At 47.0% G+C, this 21455-nt stretch overlaps 1 protein-coding gene across 1 annotated transcript in view; it reads left to right on the forward strand.

The window, feature by feature from the left end:
- LOC123758359 (Down syndrome cell adhesion molecule 4) overlaps positions 1 to 21455 on the forward strand; it is a 228503-nt gene that overhangs the window by 81056 nt on the left and 125992 nt on the right. The gene's annotated exons all lie outside the window — the stretch shown is intronic.

The raw sequence follows: 21455 nt of genomic DNA on the forward strand, positions 1-21455 counted from the left end.
GTGAAAAAACTGCCCATTTGTTTCTGCCTTGGTCGGGAATCGAAGCCGGGCCCTTAAGACTACGACCCCCGAACGCTGTCCTCTCAGCCGCGAGGCCCCTGTGTGTGTGTGTACTCACCTAGTTGTGCTTGCGGGGATTGAGCTCTGGCTCTTTGGTCCCGCCTCTCAACCGTCAATCAACAGGTGTACAGGTTCCTGAACCTATTGGGCTCTATCATATCTACACTTGAAACTGTGTATGGAGTCAGCCTCCACCACATCACTGCCTAATGCATTCCATTTGTCAACCACTCTGACACTAAAAAAGTTCTTTCTAATATCTCTGTAGCTCATTTGGGCACTCAGTTTCCACCTGTGTCCCCTAGTGCGTGCGCCCCTTGTGTTAAATAACCTGTCTTTATCTACCCTATCAGTTCCTTTGAGAATCTTGTATGTGGCGATCATGTCCCCCCTAACTCTTCTGTCTTCCTGCGACGTGAGGTTTAATTCCCGTAGTCTCTCCTCGTAGCTCATACCTCTCAGCTCGGGTACTAGTCTGGTGGCAAACCTTTGAACCTTCTGCAGTTTAGTCTTATCCTTGACTAGATATGGACTCCATGCTGGAGCTGCATACTCCAGGATTGGTCTGACATATGTGGTATACAAAGTTCTGAATGATTCCTTATACAAGTTTCCAAAGAAGTGTGTGTGTGTGTGTGTGTTTGTTTTGGGGGGAAGTATCCGAGCCCCTGATTGGTCGGCTGGCCAACCAATCAAAGAATCTTTTGAACGACATCGATTGGTTCCCTCACTTGAAATTAATGTGTTTGGTATTGTACTCTATTGACGAAAATTTCAAATTTAAACGAACCTTTTCAATTTTTCAAATATTTCAAATTTTCAAATTTTTAAAATTCAAAACGAATTTCACTAAAATTAACATAACATATTATTTTGGGAAAGCAGGTTTTGTGGTAGTAATATTAATGTGTATATTGGGAGGTGTTCTCACCTAGCTGTACTTAGCAACTTGTGTCTGAGCGAGTTGTGTCTCCTGGGCCCCGCCTCGCCACTGTCATCTGGGCCGCTATAATGACCCGCGCTCGGATGCACACCCACAATGACTCTGTATTTCCATTTTGAATGAATCTGACAGAAAAAATAATTGGGAGGAATAGATTTATATTTGGCAGTTGATAATAAATTCTTGGGTGCAATTTCGTGATGTAGAGAGTTAGTCGCCGTGACTTGCCGTCTGGCTGGTGCAGTAGTGCAGTGATAGACAGCCACATAGACAGAAACCATAGACAGAAATCTTTTTAAATCACAGACAAGAGGACATTAAGAGAGAGACAGGATGACAGGGACGGGACGGGGAGCGGTGGACAGTATCGACCATCGTGGCTTGTTTGGTGAGTCGTTAATCACCTAGTTACGCCCAGGAAGCTCGTTAACAACTACCTCCTTTTGTACACTATCCACCCGTACTCAACTGGTGGGTGGAACTGACTGATTTGGGTCCCTCCCCTCCCCCCCCTCTCTCTCTCTCTCTCTCTCTCTCTCTCTCTCTCTCTCTCTCTCTCTCTCTCTCTCTCTCTCTCTCTCTCTCTCTCTCTCTCTCTCTCTCTCTCTCTCTCTCTCTCCCGCTCCCCCCCCTCCGCACCCCCACACTCCCCCACAACATCTCCTGCGACCTACGTAAGACTGCCCCTCGAGTATGCAGCTTCGGACTGGACCCCCTCACATTTCAAACAAGACAAGGTGTGTCTATAGGATGTTAAGACTCGCCAATAACGTAACCACATTGGTGGAAAGGTTAAGTGTGGAGGGGATATGATCGCAACGTAGAAGATATTAGATTGAGGTGAGAGAATGGAGAGAGATCTCCGGAGAGGCGGGACTGTGGAGCTAAGGTTCGACCGGACACGCAGGTGTGCACTGGCAGGTGTGGACAGTCAAATGGGGGAGGGGACAGACACATATAAAACACTCACAGACTAAACACAATGCAATTCTTCGTGTGTACCAGCACGCACACGTGGGGGGATGGGGGAGGGGGCGTAGGGTACTCGAGGGTGGGGGGGAGGGGGGTGTTGTTGGGTGGTTGGGGGGGGGGGGGGGTGTCATCTACATAATATATTAACGTGGTGGGGAATGTTCCCTGTATTAATCAGCTGAGTTTCCCCGCCTCAGATTGTCTGTTTAGCGGTCACTCGCTCCGGGCCCTCACACTACCATGAGGGGTTACTCATACCCTGACGACAGTGAGGGTAACTCACCATAACCTGACGACAGTGAGGGGTGGTAACTCACCATAACCTGACGACAGTGAGGGGTGGTAACTCACCATAACCTGACGACAGTGAGGGGTGGTAACTCACCATCCCTAAGGTCACATCCTCCCCGAAACTCGTGGATTTATTTGAGAGGAAATATCCAGTTATCCATGTATGTGTGGGGAATGTGGAATGGGTGAGAGAGACACCAGTGGGAGTGTGGAATGGGTGAGAGAGACATGATGGGTAATATACAATGGGTGAGGGGAAATGAGGGGAAATATGAAACAGGTGAGGAATATAGAACTGGTATGGGATTTTCAGGTGAAGATGTGGAACAGGTGAGGGATATGAGGATTACTCGTGAGGGATAGGAGGTGAGGCTGGAGACACATGGAGGAATGGGTGAGGCTGTGATGAGAAATAGGAGTCAGGGTAATATGAGCCTTCTGATGAATGTGAGGGAGTATGAGTCTTCTGACGTGGTTAAATATGAGTCAGCTGACAAATGTGAGGTGATTATTTGAGCTTGCTTTACTTGGCATGTGTGTGTGTGTGTGTGTGTGTGTGTGTGTGTGTGTGTGCGTGCGTGTGTGTGTTCACATAAACACAGGACTCATATCTCGTTGAAGACTCGTCTCAACACGTAGGGACATGTCGACCAATCACCGGGCGTCTTTCATAGCTCCCCGGCTGTCATTGGCTGCCGCTCTCCTTCCCCGTTCCCGCGCTCGCCGCCCGTCATCTACATACAAACCCAGACACTTGCTGGTGTCGCTGGTGTATAAGTGCGTGTATATATATACAGTACTTGTGTAACAATTATACACCGCCCCTCCGCACGCGACACCCCTCTGTGTGTGTGTGTGAGGCAGCAATGTATAGCACAGTGTGTGAAGTGTGGTTTGTCCAGCTATATTTGTTAGTGCCTTTGTTTACAGAGGTTCTCGTTCTGCTTGACACAGTGTCCAGGTTTATGACAGCTGCCTTGTTTGTTTGTTTGTCGGTGTTGTTTGTCGGTGTCGGTGGGGAGGGGGAGGGGGGGGGGACTTGTCAGCTGTTGTTTCCTTTTGTTTGTCCAGTCTCACCATAATGTGTCCTGGTGATATATATATATATATATATATATATATATATATATATATATATATATATATATATATATATATATATATATATATATATATATATGCAGAATAACCACATATGAAAAATAGAAAATGCTTAACGCGTTTTCGGCTAATTCGCCTTCATCAGAGCAAAGTAGAATGAAGATAAGATTGCTGATCAGACCTTTATATCCGCCTGGGCAGATCACATGACCACCAAAAATAAGTGGAGGAAAGGAATTATAAGAAAGAAGGTAACTGCAGAAGGCCTATTGGCCCATACAAGGCAGCTCCTATTAATATCTCCAAGTGACATACGTGTTAAATGATTGCTATATTGTTTTGACGTGCTATATTGAGGCTTAAATAGGGATCCAACTTGTACATGACGTGCCTCAATATAGCACGTCAAAACAATATAGCAATCATTTAAACACGTATGGCACTTGGAGATATTAATAAGAGCTGCCTTGTATGGGCCAATAGGCCTTCTGCAGTTACCTTCTTTCTTATAATTCCTTTCCTCCACTTATTTTTGGTGGTCATGTGATCTGCCCAGGCGGATATAAAGGTCTGATCAGCAATCTTATCTTCATTCTACTTTGCTCTGATGAAGGCGAATTAGCCGAAAACGCGTTAAGCATTTTCTATTTTTCATATGTGGTTATTCTGCATACTTGGATCAGTGTTTTTGTGATCATTGTTGCATATAAATATATATATATATATATATATATATATATATATATATATATATATATATATATATATATATATATATATATATATATATATATATATATAGTTAAATATGACCGAAAAAGTAAGATTAATAATTCTAACACGAATTTTCTCAATATTTCTTATGTTTCTTTTTACTGACGATGGTAATTGAAAAATCAATTCTCCAGAATTCATTTTTATTTCTAGTCTGACGCGACGTTTGAACGCGTTTCATAATAACTTATTACATTTTCAAAGACTTTAGTTTACACACACAACTGTAACCTGAAAACACTAAACAGAGTCTTACTTATACTAACACTAAACAGTTGTTGTTGTTATAGATTCAGCTACTCAGAACAAGTTCCAAGTAGCACTGGCTATGGTGAGCCCGTAACTTACCTGGGACAGGAGCGGGGCAAGACATGCCAACCTCCCACAACAGTTGTCTAACTCCCTGGTACCTAAGTAACCTTAACACAAATAAAACTTTATACATTACGTACAGACACCAAATACCGACAATGTTTACATCAATTGTGGGGATAAAACCCACATACATTTGGTGAAGGGTTCCAGCGCCCCGCTAGCACGCTCCGGCAGAGACGTCTTCCAGCGCCCCGCTAGCACGCTCCGGCAGAGACGTTTTCCAGCGCCCCGCTAGCACCCTCCAGGAGAGACGTCTTTCAGCGCCTCGCTAGCACGCTCCAGCAGAGACGTCTTCCAGCGCCCCGCTAGCACGCTCCGGCAGAGACGTTTTCCAGCGCCCCGCTAGCACCCTCCAGGAGAGACGTCTTCCAGCACCCCGCTAGCACGCTCCAGCAGAGACGTCTTCCAGCGCCCCGCTAGCACGCTCCAGCAGAGACGTCTTCCAGTGCCCTGCTAGCACGCTCCAGCAGAGACGTCTTCCAGTGCCCCGCTAGCACGCTCCAGCAGAGACGTCTTTCAGCACCCCATTAGCACCCTCCAGGAGAGAAGTCTTCCAGCACCCCGCTAGCACGCTCCAGCAGAGACGTCTTCCAGCGCCCCGCTAGCACGCTCCGGCAGAGACGTCTTCCAGCACCCCGCTAGCACCCTCCAGGAGAGAAGTTTTCCAGCGCCCCGCTAGCACGCTCCGGCAGAGACGTCTTCCAGCACCCCGCTAGCACGCTCCAGCAGAGACGTCTTCCAGCGGCCCGCTAGCACGCTCCGGCAGAGACGTCTTCCAGCGCCCTGCTAGCACGCTCCAGCAGAGACGTCTTCCAGTGCCCCGCTAGCACGCTCCGGCAGAGACGTCTTCCAGCACCCCGCTAGCACCCTCCGGCAGAGACGTCTTCCAGCGCCCCGCTAGCACGCTCCAGCAGAGACGTCTTCCAGCGCCCCGCTAGCACGCTCCGGCAGAGACGTCTTCCAGCGCCCCGCTAGCACGCTCCGGCAGAGACGTCTTCCAGCGCCCCGCTAGCACGCTCCGGCAGAGACGTCTTCCAGCGCCCCGCTAGCACGCTCCGGCAGAGACGTCTTCCAGCGCCCCGCTAGCACGCTCCGGCAGAGACGTCTTCCAGCGCCCCGCTAGCATGCTCCGGCAGAGACGTCTTCCAGCGCCCCGCTAGCACACTCCAGCAGAGACGTCTTCCAGCGCCCCGCTAGCACGCTCCAGCAGAGACGTCTTCCAGCGCCCCGCTAGCACACTCCAGCAGAGACGTCTTCCAGCGCCCCGCTAGCACGCTCCAGCAGAGACGTCTTCCAGCGCCCCGCTAGCACACTCCGGCAGAGACGTCCAGCGGTGGCCCTTGTCACCGCATCTCTGCCCTCTACTACCAGTTACTGGCACCGCTTCACCTCTGGTGCTCCCACAACACTGGACTAGAATAAGCAAAACATGATTAATGGAAGAGGTAACCTTGTTCACTTCGTACACCAAACACAGATGGCGCTGACGTTCGTCACATGAAAGAAAACGTCCTAACTCTTCTGTCCGGTCCAGGAATCGAACCCAGGGCCCCCCCGAATGTCCGTCGAGAACGACGCCAACTATACCACAAGTCTATATATTAACCTGTGGGTTCAGGAAATCTCAGTGTGTGAGTATTCTTGCTGTCCACCTCACAGTACTGTGAGGTGGACAGTACTGTGGACAGTGGACAGTACTGTGTATGCTGTGTTAGTCAGCATAGTCGCAGAAACCTCAGCTTCAGTGCCATTATAAGACCAGCCTTAAGTGCCACCTTTGAATACGCCCACCGAGTATGGCACTGTAGACCTCAAGTGCCAGTGGTGAACCTTGCCCTTGAACACCATCCGGGAACTGTGGCACTAATTACCAGGAGTGCCACGAGCAGCACTCAGCGACTAATTGCTTATTAGCGCCCCCCCCGCCCTCCTCCCCCGGTGCCAATTCGCACAAATATAGATGTGTTTTGTGTTGGTGTTGTTATGTAAAGTGATTATTGTATATATGAAGGGGAATACGTCTGTGTATGTAACCCCCCCCCCCCCCCCCCCCACAAAAAAAAACCTGCGTGTGGGGGATATACACAGGTGTGTGTGATAATATATATGCAGGTGTGGTTATATCCTGAGGGATATATGTCTACTTGTGAGGATATAGGTAGATATATGAACGGTATGTATTTGCTTACTGAGTTTTTTTTAGTTTAGTTCATTTATTATGCACCCCATACCCATCTTGTGGGAGGTAGTGGAAAGGGTTACAGAGGCACATAATGGGCTCAGGGACTGAACCCCACAATTCATTTAGCTAAGCAAGTTACAGTCTTGATGAGCTAGTTACAAAATTCAGTATAAGTCGTCACATCAACAATGGGTTCAAGATCGACCTCAAGTACAGGTTCTAAGTTAAGCAACTGACATATGTGGAGAGCTAGTGTCACAATTGATATGTTTGTCCTGCACACCGCCCCCCCATCCAGTGGGCAGCGGTGGATAGGTTACAATCACTTAGTTACTACCTACAGTTAGCAAACTGGGGATATTTGGCTAAAATTTCTGGTAGCAGATCATTTTGAATGAAATATTGACACATCGCTGGAATGCAGGCGATGAGTCACAATAACGTGGCTGAAGTATGTTGACCAGACCACACACTAGAAATTGAAGGGACGACGACGTTTCGGTCCGTCCTGGACCATTCTCAAGTCGATTGTGACCATTCTCACAATCGACTTGAGAATGGTCCAGGACGGACCTAAACGTCGTCGTCCCTTCAATTTCTAGTGTGTGGTCTGGTCAACATCGTTGGTACATTGGTTATAGAATTGTCTCTGAATTCACGTATCTTTTCGCACTCCATCACATAGTGACGGAGGGTGTGCGAATAATTTTGTTGACACAGTTTACATTTGGTCAGGTCTACATCAGCAGATAATGAGAATTCCCAGAGATACTTGTAACCGAGTCTAAGCCGAGCAGTAGTAACATCTAGAAGTCTGCTGATTTTATTGGATGATCCATAGATGTGTGGCTCCTCTTGCATGATAGTATGATGATAGATGGAATTACTGGTGTCAATTTCACTTTGCCTCAGATCTACAAGATCTTGGTGAATAATGTCTGTATGATGTATATAAACATTTGCATATGAGGTATATATATATATCCTCACATATGTATGTATGGTATATATATCCATACATATGAATCATATATTAACGGATATATCCTTCGTATGAAATATGTGAGGGATATATCCCTACATATGAGGCGAATGTGAGATATATATATACCTACATGTGAGGTATATATGAGTATATATATGCCTCACAGCTAGGCGTTGATTGATTAGCCTAGTCACCAGTTATTGTGACCGTTAATTGATTAGCCTAATCACCAATTATTGTGACTGTTGATTGATTAGCCTAGTCACCAGTTATTGTGACTGTTGATTGATTAGCCTAGTCACCAGTTATCCAAACAGGTTTGAAATATCCCGGTACGTATATATAGCCTAGTCTAATTATCATCAGAGGCATCATGATTCATCCTCGACGCATGAGTATGAACTTAAAAGGCATTATAGAGTCGTAATATGACCTTAAAATCGAAGTTTAATTTAAATATCCGAGAGAATATGGGCGTGGGATATACTGTGTTGTGATGATGGAACCAGGCTGTGTCCGGGTAGAGGCTAGGCTCTGTATCTGGGGTAGAGGCTAGGCTCTGTGTCTGGGTAGAGGCTAGGCTCTGTGTCTGGGGAAGAGGCTAGGCTCTGTGTCTGGGATAGAGGCTAGGCTCTGTGTCTGGGGTAGAGGCTAGGCTCTGTGTCTGGGATAGAGGCTAGGCTCTGTGTCTGGGGTAGAGGCTAGGCTCTGTGTCTGGGGTAGAGGCTAGGCTCTGTGTCTGGGGTAGAGGCTAGGCTCTGAGTCTGGGGTAGAGGCTAGGCTCTGTATCTGGGCAGAGGCTAGGCTCTGTGTCTGGGTAGAGGCTAGGCTCTGTGTCTGGGTAGAGGCTAGGCTCTGTGTCTGGGTAGAGGCTAGGCTCTGTGTCTGGGTAGAGGCTAGGCTCTGTGTCTGGGGTAGAGGCTAGGCTCTGTGTCTGGGTAGAGGCTAGGCTCTGTGTCTGGGTAGAGGCTAGGCTCTATGTCTGGGTAGAGGCTAGGCTCTGTGTCTGGGTAGAGGCTAGGCTCTGTGTCTGGGTAGAGGCTAGGCTCTGTATCTGGGCAGAGGCTAGGCTCTGTGTCTGGGTAGAGGCTAGGCTCTGTGTCTGGGGTAGAGGCTAGGCTCTCTGTCTGGGTAGAGGCTAGGCTCTGTGTCTGGGTAGAGGCTAGGCTCTGTGTCTGGGTAGAGGCTAGGCTCTGTGTCTGGGTAGAGGCTAGGCTCTGTGTCTGGGTAGAGGCTAGGCTCTGTGTCTGGGTAGAGGCTAGGCTCTGTGTCTGGGTAGAGGCTAGGCTCTGTATCTGGGTAGAGGCTAGGCTCTGTGTCTGGGTAGAGGCTAGGCTCTGTGTCTGGGGTAGAGGCTAGGCTCTGTGTCTGGGGTAGAGGCTAGGCTCTGTATCTGGGTAGAGGCTAGGCTCTGTGTCTGGGTAGAGGCTAGGCTCTGTGTCTGGGGTAGAGGCTAGACTCTGTGTCTGGGGTAGAGGCTAGACTCTGTGTCTGGGTAGAGGCTAGGCTCTGTGTCTGGGTAGAGGCTAGGCTCTGTGTCTGGGGTAGAGGCTAGGCTCTGTGTCTGGGTAGAGGCTAGGCTCTGTGTCTGGGTAGAGGCTAGGCTCTGTGTCTGGGTAGAGGCTAGGCTCTGTGTCTGGGGTAGAGGCTAGGCTCTGTGTCTGGGTAGAGGCTAGGCTCTGTGTCTGGGTAGAGGCTAGGCTCTGTGTCTGGACTCACCAACCTCACCCGTACACACACACACACACACACACACACACACACACACACACACACACACACACACACACACACACACACACACACACACACACACACACATCTATTTCTTGTATATGTTAACGACATGTTTACAGGCGTAGAGTCCTACATGTCGATGTTTGCGGATGACGCAAAGTTGATGAGAAGAGTTGTGACAGATGAGGATTGCAGGATCCTCCAAGAGGACCTGAACAGATTGCAGAGATGGTCAGAGAAATGGCTACTAGAATTCAACACGAGCAAATGTAAAGTTATGGAAATGGGACTAGGAGATAGGAGACCAAAGGGACAGTACACAATGAAGGGGAACAGCCTACCTGTAACGACGCGTGAAAGAGACCTGGGGGTGGACGTAACACCTAATCTATCTCCTGAGGCACATATTAATAGGATAACGACAGCAGCGTACTCTACACTGGCAAAAGTTAGAACATCATTCAGAAACCTAAGTAAGGAGGCATTTAGGGCGCTTTACACTGCCTACGTAAGGCCAGTCTTAGAGTATGCCGCCTCATGGAGTCCCCATCTGAAGAAGCATATAATGAAACTGGAAAAGGTTCAGAGGTTTGCAACGAGACTCGTCCCAGAGCTACGAGGGATGGGGTATGAAGAGCGCCTGAGGGAACTGTGCCTTACGACACTAGAAAGAAGAAGGGAGAGGGGGGACATGATAGGAACGTATAAGATACTCAGAGGAATTGACAGAGTGGACATAGACGAAATGTTCACACGGAATAGTAACAGAACGAGAGGACATGGATGGAAGCTTGAAACTCAGATGAGTCACAGAGATGTTAGGAAGTTTTCTTTTAGCGTGAGAGTAGTGGGGAAATGGAATGCACTTCAGGAACAGGTTGTGGAAGCAAATACTATTCATAATTTTAAAACCAGGTATGATAGGGAAATGGGACAGGAGTCATTGCTATAAACAACCGATGCTCGAAAGGCGGGATCCAAGAGTCAATGCTCGATCCTGCAGACACAACTAGGTGAGTACACACACACACACCCACACACACACCCACACACACACACACACACACACACACACACACACACACACACACACACACACACACACACACACACACACACACACACACACACACACCCACACACACACCCACACACACACACACACACACACACACACACACACACACACACACACACACACACACACACACACACACCCACACCCACACACACACACACACACACACACACACACACACACACACACACACACCCACACCCACACACCCACACACACACACACACACACACACACACACACACACACACACACACACACACACACACACACACACACACACCCACACCCACACACACACACACACACACACTGTTCATTTGGGTTTATCTGAGCGGAAGGAAGAAGGGCGGAGGGAGGTATTGCGGCTCTCAGTGTTCGTCCACGTTCCTCCAGGTACTCCTGCGTCCCTGCACCTCCCTGTACGTTCATGCACGTCCCTGTACGTTCCTGCACGTCCCTGTACGTTCATGCACGTCCCTGTATGTTCCTGCACGTCCCTGTACGTTCCTGCACGTCCCTGTACATTCCTGCACGTCCCTGTACGTTCCTACACGTTCCTGTACGTTCTTACACGTCCCTGTACATTCCTGCACGTCCCTGTACGTTCCTACACGTTCCTGTACATTCCTGCACGTTCCTGTACGTTCTTACACGTCCCTGTACATTCCTGCACGTTCCTGTACGTTCCTACACGTTCCTGTACATTCCTGCACGTTCCTGTACGTTCCTACACGTCCCTGTACATTCCTGCACGTTCCTGTACGTTCTTACACGTTCCTGTACGTTCTTACACGTTCCTGTACGTTCCTACACGTCCCTGTACATTCCTGTACGTTCCTGTACGTTCCTACACGTTCCTGTACATTCCTGCACGTTCCTGTACGTTCCTACACGTCCCTGTACATTCCTGCACGTTCCTGTACGTTCTTACACGTTCCTGTACGTTCTTACACGTTCCTGTACGTTCCTACACGTCCCTGTACATTCCTGCACGTTCCTGTACATTCCTGCACGTTCCTGTACATTCCTGCACGTTCCTGTACATTCCTGCACGTTCCTGTACGTTCTTACACGTCCCTGTACATTCCTGCACGTTCCTGTACGTTCCTACACGTTCCTGTACATTCCTGCACGTTCCTGTACGTTCCTGCACGTTCCTGTACATTCCTGCACGTTCCTGGACGTCCCTGAACACCACCTATATTCACCTATGTGACTCTATAATAAAAGTAGCCCCCTCATGTTTTTTTAGCGTGTGGTACACTTTTCCGAGTACATGACCCAGCATGACTGACAGGTAGCCCAAAACACTGCAGTAGCGACATACATAACTGGGTTTTTAAATTGTGCTATAAGGAGCCCATATTGGGCTACTTGTAGCCCAGATTGGGCTACTTGTGGCCCATATTGGGCTATTTGTGGCCCAGATTGGGCTACTCGTAGCCCTAATTGGGCTACTTGTAACTCAATCTAATCAGAGTGATTAGATTTTTTTGATCAGAATAAACATGATTACCTAACTAGAAGATGACCCCCCCCTTCGGCCCCCCCCCGCCCCCCCCCCCCGCCCCCCCCCCCTCGTGACTACTATCATCATCCTCACTCAATACGTTACTGCTTGAAATTATGTTATTATGTCGTGGAAGTTAATTAGTGAGCAGGAGACTCCTAAATATAGTCAATGTCTCCGCTTCCTCGTCAGTCAGTCAGTCGTCACGTTAGTACAGGTCTAGACCTGTGACGTGCAGCTTAGTTATGGTATTGGCATCTTCAAGGTGAGCTTTCAAGAGTTCCTTGTCAGTTTTGTCTAGGCGAGGCCCTACTATTTTGTATGTCGTGATCATATCGCCTCTTTTTATGCTGTCTTCTAGCTTTGGCATGTTGGAACACCTCTAACTCATGGTTGGTCTTGTTTGTCAGTTCCGGAAGCCATTTCGTCCCATGTCTGTACACTTATAGGTTGTTAATGTGCTTCCTGAGATGTGGTCACCATACAACTGCTACATATTCCTATTTTGGTGAACATTTTCTTTTAATATTTCACTATACATGTAAATAAAAGCAAGTCTGAAGCTAGAGAGCGTAGCATAGGCGCCTTTCACGCTGTGGCAAGTGTGTTCCTCGGGTGACAGTCTACTAGCCACAACTAACCTAACCTAACCTAACTAGGTTAGGTTAGGTTAGTCCGGTCGGATGGCGAGAGAGCAAGCCGGTCGAGCGGACAGCACGCTAGATACGTGATCCTGTGGTCCCGGGTTCGATCCCAGGCGCCGGCGAGAAACGATGGGCAGAGTTTCTTTCACCTCATGCCCCTGTTACCTAGCAGTAAATAGGTACCTGGGAGTTAGTCAGCTGTCACGGGCTGCTTCCTGGGGGTGGTGGCCTGGTCGGGGACCGGGCCGCGGGGACACTAAAGCCCCGAAATCAACTGAAGATAACTTGAAGATAACTAAACCTAACTAAACCAGAACCACCACCAGGTCTCCCCGTCACAGTTCTTTCATACATTTCACATAAATTTGTAGCTTGTGTGTGGCCTTTTTTTCCCTGTTCCACCTGGCTTTTATTCACATTGAATTCCTTTTGCCAAGTGTTGTTCCATACACTGGTCTTGTCCAGGTGATGTTGAAGGTCATTACAGTCGTCTGCGTCTGCTATCTTGCCCAGTATCTTAGCATCACCAGCGAACATGTTCATATAATTGTGTGTTCCTTCAGGTAGATGGTTTATGTTGACGCTGAACATTACTGGTGCAAGAACTGAGCCCTGTGGTACTCCGCTAGTAACACTTCTCCAGTTTATGTTGACGCTGAACATTACTGGTGCAAGAACTGAGCCCTGTGGTACTCCGCTAGTAACACTCCTCCAGTTTATGTTGACGCTGAACATTACTGGTGCAAGAACTGAGCCCTGTGGTACTCCACTAGTAACACTTCTCCAGTTTATGTTGACGCTGAACATTACTGGTGCAAGAACTGAGCCCTGTGGTACTCCGCTAGTAACACTCCTCCAGTTTATGTTGACGCTGAACATTACTGGTGCAAGAACTGAGCCCTGTGGTACTCCGCTAGTAACACTTCTCCAGTTTATGTTGACGCTGAACATTACTGGTGCAAGAACTGAGCCCTGCGGTACTCCGCTAGTAACACTTCTCCAGTTTATGTTGACGCTGAACATTACTGGTGCAAGAACTGAGCCCTGTGGTACTCCGCTAGTAACACTTCTCCAGTTTATGTTGACGCTGAACATTACTGGTGCAAGAACTGAGCCCTGTGGTACTCCACTAGTAACACTTCTCCAGTTTATGTTGACGCTGAACATTACTGGTGCAAGAACTGAGCCCTGCGGTACTCCGCTAGTAACACTTCTCCAGTTTATGTTGACGCTGAACATTACTGGTGCAAGAACTGAGCCCTGCGGTACTCCGCTAGTAACACTCCTCCAGTCACATACATTGTCTCTCATTACTGCCATCATCTGTCTGTCTGTCTGTTAGAAAGTTTTTCATCCATGTCAGCAGTCTCCCTGTCACCCCTCCAGCATGTTCCAGTTCCCACAACAGCCTCTAGTGTGGCACTCTGTCAAAAGCCTTGTTTAGGTCTAAATATACACAGTCAAGCCAACCACCTCGTTCCTGTAGTATCTCTGGGGCTCTATCATACAAGCTGAGTAGAGTTGTTACACAAGATCTTCCTGTTCCACAACCATACTGTCTGTTATGGTATAATTTGATCCAGGTATTTTACCCATTTGTATGTACTCACCTAGTTGTACTTGCGGGGGTTGAGCTCTGGCTCTTTGGTCCCACCTCTCAACTGTCAATCAACTGTTTACTAACAACTTTTTTTTCCAACACCACACACACACACACACCCACCCCCCAGGAAGCAGCCCATGAGAGCTGACTAACTCCCAGGTACCTATTTACTGCTAGGTAACAGGGGCATCAGGGTGAAAGAAACTTTGCCCATTTGTTTCTGCCTCGTGCGGGACTCGAATTCCTTACGCGCCACAGAATTACGAGTCCTGCGCGCTATCCACCAGGCTACGAGGCCCCCGCGCACATACACACACCAACCCGTCCTGTGTTTACTAGTTGTGTTTTTGCGGGGGTTGAGCTTTGCTCTTTCGGCCCGCCTCTCAACTGTCAATCAACTGTTTACTAACTATTTTTTTTTTTCCTCCACACCACACACACACACCCCAGGAAGCAGCCCGTGACAGCTGACTAACTCCCAGGTACCTATTTACTGCTAGGTAACAGGGGCACTTAGGGTGAAAGAAACTTTGCCCATTTGTTTCTGCCTCGTGCGGGAATCGAACCGTGTAAGCGAATGTGTAAGCGTGTTCGTGTGTGTGCGTGTGCGTTTACGTGTGCGTTTACGTGTGCGTGTGAGCGTGTTGATCCTGGTCGCTGCATTTGATCACTGTTGGCATAGTAACGACTACTCACATTCACTGTTATTTGATGTATTGAGTGAAGGTAGAGGTGGTGGTGGTGGTGGTGGAGGTGGTGGTGGTGGTGGTGGTGGTGGTGGTGGTGGTGGTGGTGGTGGTGGTGTTCCCTAACAGTTCTTGCCTGGTAGTAACTACGGGGAAGTGAGGGTGAGCTCTTCACGCCTCGCTTACTACCATTGTGTCATAGTTCACGCTCAAGCTCAAGAAACTTGTTCAAGTTCAAGTACGTTTATTGGACAATAAAATTCATCTCAAAGGTATAGAGCAGCTTACGCTATTTCTGCCCTCTTAGCTTAACTAGGCTGACACTAATTCTATGCCGGATCTGGCCATAAAGTTATGGAAAGAGGTGGCTTCCACAACTTCTTCAGTGTATTCCACTTGTTGACCCTCCATATTGGGTACGAGTATTTCCTTACATATCTTGGACTCATTGGTGTTTCCACTTATATCCTTTCGTCTTGTTTTCTCTCAGTTTAAAGAGGCTGTCCTTTTCCACGTTGTTAGTTCTCGGTATCTTGTAGGTTGTGATCATATCTACTGTGTTATCTTCAGGGTTGTGAGGACTAATTCCCTTAACGTGTCCTCATAGCTCAAATCTCTTAGCTCTGGCACCAGTCTTGTTGTAAACCTGCAGCTATTTGTCTGCCCACTGCTGGGTTTTGCCCAGGGGTGAATGTAACATTTAGCAGAGCTCCTCTGGTTTTAATCCTCATTAGCGTTGGGTCATGTGCCAACATTGAGACGTACGAGGCCACTCTCTGAGTGTGTCAGTCACGTGACCTAGAGCCAGCAGGGGTCGCAGGACCGCGCCTTGATGGATCCCACTTGTCACATTCCTCCAGCTCCAGACACCTCTCTGTGACTTTCTATTTCCCGCCCTTCAGGTACTCTCTTACCCAGTTCCGACTCTAGGTTGCATTGTCATCTTGTACAGCGGCCTTGCATGAGCAACAGTATCAAACTCTTTTTCACAGTTTGCAAGATGCAGTCTACCCAGCCTTCATTTTACTGTCGCGTTTTGGCAACCTTGTCATAGGCTTCAATCATGTTTGTCAAGCTCGGCCTTCCCCTTCTAAATCCAGGGTGGCCATTTTGTTCCTCAGCTGATGTGCTCCAAGTGCTCCAAGTGCTCCAGTGTGCTCCAGCAGACGACTCTCTCCACCACTGTGCCTGGCACACCTCTCACTGGCACTGGTCTGTAATTTAGTGTCAGTGTCTCTCTCCCATTTTGTAAATATTTGGAACAACCTTTGTCTTCCAGGCCCGGCTCCTGCTGGTTGTTGTACTTCCTACACGCACTCTTAATTATTATAACTTATTGTTAGAACTGTTATCTTTATTATTATTAAGGTTGTAAGGACCCGCCGGACCACCAGGGAGAGTATATAATAAACTGTCCTGGGAAGAATAACAGAAACTTCCCGGGAAATAATGTATAAGAAATCACTGACTGTACAGAGCCGTACAACTTCCCAAATTGTCTGGCCTTTAAGGGCAAAATGGCCAAAGCTCGCGCCCGCCCGCGCCCCAAGGAGCGTGGGCGGGCGGGCGTCAGGGTGGGTGGGCGTCGTCGGAGCGGGCGGGGTCGGGGCGGGCGTCGGGGTGGGCGGGGTCGGGGCGGGCGTCGGGGTGGGCGGGGTCGGGGCGGGCGTCGTCTGTGTGAGAGCAGTGAATTAGGAGGACGCTATAGAGGTTTGTGTGAAACAAAAAATTAGAGGAAATGATGGAAAAAAGGAAAACTGTAGTAAATAAAGAGGAGATGTCTGCGTGTTAATGAATGAAGGTTGGTATGGAACAATGAATAACTTCTTCTATTGCAGTTTAACGTAGGAATTATTATTACATTGTTTCTCTTTATTCTTATTTTTTGTTTACTGTTTGTCAGCGGTAAATAAATTTAGTTTAGCCAAATCACCTTATAACTGGCGGGGAATATTCCCCAGTTAATAGGTAACGCAGAAACCTGCTGGTAAGTGGGGAATATTCCCCGCCAACGCGCCTACCGCTAATAATATTTGACCCATAATATTATGCATATAAACAACAAAGACACCAACCCGTCCTCGACTCAAGTCCATTACACCCAGCGGTCAACCCCACAGACGCATTCATAAATTTTAACATGCTGTTCATTCAAAACGGGAATTTTCTCAAGTATAAATTAATATTATAATATATTAACATATTGTGTATATATAGGCATAGGTTAGGTTAGGTGTTTAGGTTCTGTTGGCGATTATTTGTATTTGTAGTACGTGGGTGAAGCATTTATAGCGTTGTGATTCGAACAAAATTCGTCAGTGAAGCACTTGTTCCGGAAGTGTTCGAACGTCAGCAGTTGTGAGTCGTGTGTAAACCGCTTTTCATTCATAAACAGGGGGTTTGGCGGGTGCATGGAATCACTTTTGGGTCTTTGTTTGGAGGACGGGCTGAAGACAGAGCTATATGTAAGGTACCGGAGCGGGACATAACATGAAGCCTCAACTACGCAAAGCGTTTCGAACAAAACTTAAAATACTTCAAACACAAATTATTTAAGCTACTTAAGGTACAAGTAAATAATTAATACTAAATGAGAAGTTAACATAAGTGAAATGTTCAAGAAATAAAACAAATGATATACAAGCTACAGATGAAACATTTCCTATTACCGGTTAACCCTCATTAAGATAATCCCATTGGCAACGTATGACAACTAGGCTTCGGGGGTTATCATCTGTTTTTACCATTTTTTTGGTTGGCAATGAATGGAAAATTATGAGATCAGCGTCAATTATTGCGGCCGCAATTAGGAGAGTGACTTGATATACGTGGGTACGCGTTGTGTGTTTGACATTGTTGTTTGTTATAAAAAGATAGACAGAGTTGAGGTGTATAAATATCATCTGAGGTAAATGCAAGCCCCCAAAGACGGTAACACTGGAGAGCTGATTTGCTAATTGTTGGCGCAAATTTTGGCGGGGAATGGTGTCAGTTATTTGGATTTTCTGGTGGTGATTGTCCTGCCCCCCCCCCCCCCTGGTGGTGATTGTCTTGGGCCTTCCCCCTGGTGATTGTCCTGCTGCGGCGTGCCATCCCCCAAGTCCATTCCATCCAGCGGTCGATCTCAAGGACGCATTCTTAAATTTTAACATTCTGTTCATTCAAAACAGGAATGTTCTCAAATATAAATAAATAATATTATATATTAGCATTCTTAAGCATTGGTTAGGTTAGGTGTTTAGGTTCTGTTGGCGATTATTTGTATTTGTAGTACGTGGGTTAAGCATTTACAGCGTTGTGGTTCGAACAAAATTCGTCAGTGAAGCACTTGTTCCGGAAGTGTTCGAACGTAATCGGTTGTGAGTCGTGTGTAAAGCGTTATTTATTCATAAACGGGGTTGGCGGGTGCGTGGAATGGACTTTGGTCTTTGTTTGGAGGACGGGCTGGCATTTACAGCGTTGTGGTTCGAACAAAATTCGTCAGTGAAGCACTTTTTCCGGATATGTTCGAACGTCATCAGTTGTGAGTCGAGTGTAAAGCGCTTTTCATTCATAAACAGGGGGTTTGGCGGGTGGATGGAATCACTATTTGATCTTTGTTTGGAGGATTGGCAGTGATGGGTGTATGGAATGGACTTTGGTCTTTGTTTATGAGGACGGGCTGGGATTTATAGGTCAAAATGCGATGTACTGTTCGAGAAGCCGGGTCGAGTGTGGGAGTAGAAGAACTCCCAGAACCCCATCAAGCAGGCAGTGGTTCTGCAAGTTAAACGAAATTGGCGGAACCTGCTTAGTTACGTGGCTAGAAATATTGGTAGCGGTCGCTTAGTTAAGTAGCTAGCAAAGTTAGCGGATGTCGCAAGTTAAGCGGTTAGTAAAGTTAGCGGAGCTTACTAAGTTAATCAATTAGCTAAGTCAGCAGAGGTGGGTAAATAAAGCAGGATTGATGGATGGCGAGGTTGTGTTGCGCAATGTGTCTCCCAACACGTCCCTGTTTTAATGGAAAATTCTCTTCAAGGTGCAGCTTAAACTTCAACTTCTGTTCTTGGCACCAGAAGATGACTATTGGTACATAAACATATAAGTCTAGAGATAAATAGTAGACTGTAATAGCTGTAGCATTTAAATCATTGTGTAGAGAGGAATCTAAACATGTTACATACTTTGGAATAAGTAAACTACTGATATTAAAATTATTAAAACTGTAAGATATAGGTTAATCCAACACCATGTAAACATGCAAAATAAACAAAATCCCACTGTCTTGTAAACAATGTAAAAAAAAATCCTGGGAACATAACAAAAACACTATAAAAATCCTTCCTCCAGGAAAATTAAAAAAACAATCAAAGAAAAACAACGTCCTGTGAGCCATAGGACAAACTCATCTCAGTGAATCACATTGTTTGAGTAATGTGGTACACTTAAAGCGTGCAGTAGTTCAGCACTTCCTGTACATGACCTGGTTGGTGGTTTGAGTTGGCTGGGTAGTTTGGGAAGGGGGGGGGTGTAATTATCATATAGTCCTTCGTTTGTCTTTTGTTTAGCTGCGGTCGCAGCCTTTAGTCCTTGCTGGTGGATCTTGGTTCTTCAGTCTTTGCTGGTGGATCTTGGTTCTTCAGTCTTTGCTGGTAGATCTTGGTTCTTCAGTCTTTGCTGGTAGATCTTGGTTCTTCAGTCTTTGCTGGTGGATCATGGTTCTTCAGTCTTTGCTGGTGGATCTTGGTTCTTCAGTCTTTGCTGGTGGATCTTGGTTCTTCAGTCTTTGCTGGTGGATCTTGGTTCTTCAGTCTTTGCTGGTAGATCTTGGTTCTTCAGTCTTTGCTGGTAGATCTTGGTTCTTCAGTCTTTGCTGGTGGATCATGGTTCTTCAGTCTTTGCTGGTGGATCTTGGTTCTTCAGTCTTTGCTGGTGGATCATGGTTCTTCAGTCTTTGCTGGTAGATCTTGGTTCTTCAGTCTTTGCTGGTAGATCTTGGTTCTTCAGTCTTTGTTCGTGGATCTTGGTTCTTCAGTCTTTGCTGGTGGATCTTGGTTCTTCAGTCTTTGCTGGTGGATCTTGGTTCTTCAGTCTTTGCTGGTGGATCTTGGTTCTTCAGTTTTTGCTGGTGGATCTTGGTTCTTCAGTCTTTGCTGGTGGATCTTGGTTCTTCAGTTTTTGCTGGTGGATCTTGGTTCTTCAGTCTTTGCTGGTGGATCTTGGTTCTTCAGTCTTTGCTGGTGGATCTTGGTTCTTCAGTCTTTGCTGGTAGATCTTGGTTCTTCAGTCTTTGCTGGTGGATCTTGGTTCTTCAGTCTTTGCTGGTGGATCTTGGTTCTTCAGTCTTTGTTCGTGGATCTTGGTTCTTCAGTCTTTGCTGGTGGATCTTGGTTCTTCAGTCTTTGCTGGGGGATCTTGGTTCTTCAGTCTTTGCTGGTAGATCTTGGTTCTTCAGTCTTTGCTGGTGGATCTTGGTTCTTCAGTCTTTGCTGGGGGATCTTGGTTCTTCAGTCTTTGCTGGTGGATCTTGGTTCTTCAGTCTTTGCTGGTGGATCTTGGTTCTTCAGTCTTTGCTGGTAGATCTTGGTTCTTCAGTCTTTGCTGGTGGATCTTGGTTCTTCAGTCTTTGCTGGGGGATCTTGGTTCTTCAGTCTTTGCTGGTGGATCTTGGTTCTTCAGTCTTTGCTGGTGGATCTTGGTTCTTCAGTCTTTGCTGGTAGATCTTAGTTCTTCAGTCTTTGTTCGTGGATCTTGGTTCTTCAGTCTTTGCTGGTGGATCTTGGTTCTTCAGTCTTTGCTGGTGGATCTTGGTTCTTCAGTCTTTGCTGGTGGATCTTGGTTCTTCAGTCTTTGCTGGGGGATCTTGGTTCTTCAGTCTTTGCTGGTGGATCTTGGTTCTTCAGTCTTTGCTGGGGGATCTTGGGCCAGGCGTTTGTGTGTGTACTTTGTATTCTGAAATATTTACAAGTTCTAATTATGAAATTAGTTCCATCAGTGATCTTTAGCGTCTGGTGGTCCCAGGCGCATGACAGATAAGGTATTTTTTATGTGTAACTGGCTCACTACAACTGTTAATTGCATTGTTCGTACAGCCCGTCCTCCAAACAAAGATCCAAAAGTGATTCCATCCACCCGCCAAACCCCCTGTTTATGAATGAAAAGCGGTTTACACACGACTCACAACTGCTGACGTTCGAACACTTCCGGAACAAGTGCTTCACTGACGAATTTTGTTCGAATCACAACGCTATAAATGCTTCACCCACGTACTACAAATACAAATAATCACCAACAGAACCTAAACACCTAACCTATCCTATGCCTATATATACACAATATGTCAATATACTATAATATTAATTTATACTTGAGAAAATTCCCGTTTTGAATGACCAGCATGTTAACATTTATGAATGCGTCTGTGGGGTTGACCGCTGGGTGTAATGGACTTGAGTCGAGGACGGGTTGGTTCGTAAAATCACGACCATAACTCGTAAGATCGTGACCATAACTCCTAAGATCACGACCATAA

The sequence above is a fragment of the Procambarus clarkii genome, chromosome 11, assembly GCF_040958095.1.
Source record: "Procambarus clarkii isolate CNS0578487 chromosome 11, FALCON_Pclarkii_2.0, whole genome shotgun sequence".
Lineage (NCBI taxonomy): Eukaryota > Metazoa > Arthropoda > Malacostraca > Decapoda > Cambaridae > Procambarus > Procambarus clarkii.